This window comes from Setaria italica, chromosome IV, assembly GCF_000263155.2.
Source record: "Setaria italica strain Yugu1 chromosome IV, Setaria_italica_v2.0, whole genome shotgun sequence".
Lineage (NCBI taxonomy): Eukaryota > Viridiplantae > Streptophyta > Magnoliopsida > Poales > Poaceae > Setaria > Setaria italica.
The window spans coordinates 16220723-16224205 of NC_028453.1; the positions used below are offsets into that span (position 1 = coordinate 16220723).

Here is a 3483-nt window from a genome sequence, read left to right on the forward strand (position 1 = left end):
GCGAGGAGGGCATGGATGCTGAGTCATCTGATATCACGTTTTGGTTCGATGTGGCAGGCCACAAAGCTTGTTTCGGAGAACATCGCTTAGGTGCGTGTACGCGTGTAGGATTAGCTGTGAGCCCAGTAACGTATCTGTCACCTTGGATCCAAATTTTTTCAGTCAGAATGCAGGCCGTTCGTGCTCCTTTTGGAACTAACATTGTCCGTTTCACAGAAGTAGATCGAGATCGCAAACTTTGTATTTTGAACACGTGTGAAGTTAAAATTAAAACTAGACAAAAGTAGGATGATTGTGGATACAACAGTGGTAAGCGATTGTTTCATTGCCAAAACTGTGCGGAGAGTTTCCAAAGGTTGACCACGCAATAATGAAACATCGTTCCGTTAAACAAAATTTGAACAAACTGTATACATGTGTATCTGAGAGATCACACAAATAAGAAGGATCTCCACCTTGTGAAGTTTTGCTTGAGCTTGTTTCCACTTGAATGCGCAAATACACTCTGATCCTTGCCCGGCCACTGGCTGGCGATGTTCGTCGCTTTCCGCTCGCAGCGAACAACGCCCCATATATTGTTCATCTTCCTCCTCTCGTCTTCCTTCTTCCATCCACATTCAGAGCTCCAATTCGACCTCTCACCGCCACCACCTCACGGACCTCCTCCCCTACGTCCGATGGTGCCGCCACCGGCACCGCGGCCGGCCGCTTCCACCATCCATGCCCGCAGGGACCTACCGCCCACTAATTAACCACCTGCACCGCTATCTCCGGCCCGCGCTTCCAAACCACTCCGACATCCTTCAGCCCCACCACCTGCACAGGCCACCAGTTGTCTTTTCCCGCCTTGGTTGGGTGGCACCCTTATCGCAAGGCAACCCGCCACCACTGTTGGCTGCCGCAGCCCCAGGCCCTCCCTCTAAGGGGCGGTGTCCCAACTCTGGCAATCTCCTGTAGCAAGGATGCTGTTCCTTGCTACCTGGTAGCAATGCGCACGCGTCATCTATCTATTTTGTTCACAAACACCTCACTTCGTAACAGGCTACGATTGACGTACGTCTACCAAAACTAATAGATTCCATATTCTCGAATAAAGAAAAACTAATAGATTCCCTATTCTCATAGCTTGTTGACACATAAGATTTACCGAGTTAGAACAACGGCAATCCTTAGGGAGTGTTTCGCTAAACCCAACATTAAACATTTTCCATATATAGTGTCATGCTAACCACCACTCAGTATGAAAATCGGTTATTGTAGCATAGATTTTAGTCGGTCAAACTTCTTATGCTGATGGGTCGTCATTACATAGTTACATAGATTTTAACACATGGTCAATATTAATATATGGATTTACCATGGAAAATACTTTAATAATATATACAATAATAATATGTTTGTGCAAATAGTATAAGTCAAAAGTGTCACTCTTAAATCCATATCGATGTTCGAAACCACGTATATTTGGAACCAGAGGAAGTAGTAAACTGTATTGTTTGACCATTTGACATTCGGTCTAAATTTGGATTGGTCAGTAGTGGTTCATGAGCGCAGGTGAGCATGTTTAGTACCTCCTTGCTAGTTGAGAAGGGTGGAGCCAACTTATAAGCATTTGTCTTTCAGCTATAGTACCTTCGTGTTAACCCTTTTACACGAAGCGAAGATGAAAGTGTAAGCAGGGTGCTATGCGTATACGTGCTCGCCACTCGGAAGGGCTAGACATTGCGGCTTTGGAGGGTGGGGTGTTACAAGTGGTATCAGAGCCGACCCTCGTGGTTACTCGTACGGGTCAGTGTGCGAGCATACGGCGTATCGCGCGTGTGGGCTCGGAGGGGGCACACAACATGGCATATGGCATCGGCATTGGACGTACGGTCGTACGCTAAGAGGGAACGTTCCTGGATATTTGCCTAAGTGTGGGTGGATTGGACTGACGAGGATGTTGGGTTCTTTGAGAGAAGGTGTATGTGACATCCGGCCTAAATTTGGATGACTCAGTAGTAGCCCATGAGTACAAGTGCGCATGTTTAGTACCACCTTGCTAGTTGAGCAAGGGTGGAGCTAACTTATAAGCTTCTGTCTTCCAGCCATAGCAGGTGGAGCTAACTTATAAGACTTTGTCTTCTAACCATAACATCTTCGGAAGGGCTGGTCAGTGCGGCTTTGGAGGGTGGGGTGTTACAGACCAAGACCTCTACAGAGCATGCCACCATTACCTTCTCATATTTAGATATTTATGAATTAAAAAATCAAAACGACCTACAATTTGAAATGAAGGAAGTACTTAGTTTAGTTTGGTAGGGAAAACATATCGGTAGGGAGTACATAGGATACTTAGGGCCTGTTTGGATGACATGTCCTAAACTTTAGGACATGTCACATCAAATTTTCGAACGCTAATGAGAAGGACTAAACATAAACTAATTATAAAACTAACTGCAGAACCCCTATACTAATTCGCGAGACAAATCTATTAAGCCTAATTAATCCATCATTAGCAAATGGTTACTGTAGCACCACATTATCAAATCATGGACTAATTAGGCTTAATAGATTCGTCTCGCGAATTAGACTCCACCTGTGCAATTAGTTTTATAATTAGATTATATTTAATACTTCTAATTAGTATCTAAACATCCGACGTGATATGTTCTAAAATTCAGGACATGTCATCCAAACACCCCCGCTGCATTTCTGGAACTAGGCATGTACTGGGAAGGATATCTTCTTGCGGTCTGTTGGCCTCCTCGCGCCCGCCCTTGCCATGACTGCTGAACCCGCCGCCTCGCACAGTCCTCGGTCTCCGCCATCTGGCGCAGCCGCACGGACGATCACCAACGACTAGTGGCTGTTACGACAGGTATATTGACCGCCTCCGGCCTCTGTGCTTGTAGCAGCCAATTTGGCTGCTCTGCTTGTGCTACGTTTGATCTGCCTGCTCTCATGCTTGTCTTTGCACGTTTACAGTACTGCTGCTGCTTCGGCGGCCGAAAAATATTCACACAAGGCGTTGACGTTTTGCTGCCTGTGCAGGCTTGTGCGCAGTAGCACAAGGGCCCGCGGTAGCTGAAAAAAGTGGCAAAAAAAATGTTGCTGAAAAATAGGTCCCACCGAGATTTGAACTCGGGTTACTGGATTCAGAGTCCAATGTCCTGACCACTAGACCATGGGACCGTTGATGTCATCATTTTTTGTAGTAAATTATTTACTTATTGGTAAGAAAGTGTACAGTCTGCAATACCCCCAAAGCCTCGAGGAATCATACTTTGGCCGACTTACTGGTCCAAGTGTGCGCATGTATCCTGTGTAGTCTGTCCCCAGGCCAACACTGAACTGACATCCTAAAGCTGGGAGGATGGACGGGTTTTGGTAGGGACTTGGCGTTAAGGCGATAGCAACTGGAATACCAGTAGTTCTCGATTATCTTCACATCGATGGTCATGAGAGCATGATCATGGTATTTGACAAATACTACCTTAATTT

The 3483-nt window shown here is 45.9% G+C and overlaps 1 non-coding gene across 1 annotated transcript; it reads right to left on the reverse strand.

Moving 5' to 3' along the window:
- Positions 1-3102: 3102 nt before the first annotated feature.
- TRNAQ-CUG lies at positions 3103-3174 on the reverse strand. Its single transcript has one exon. It is a non-coding gene; the product is annotated as a tRNA-Gln (tRNA).
- Between the last annotated feature and the right edge of the window lie 309 nt (positions 3175-3483).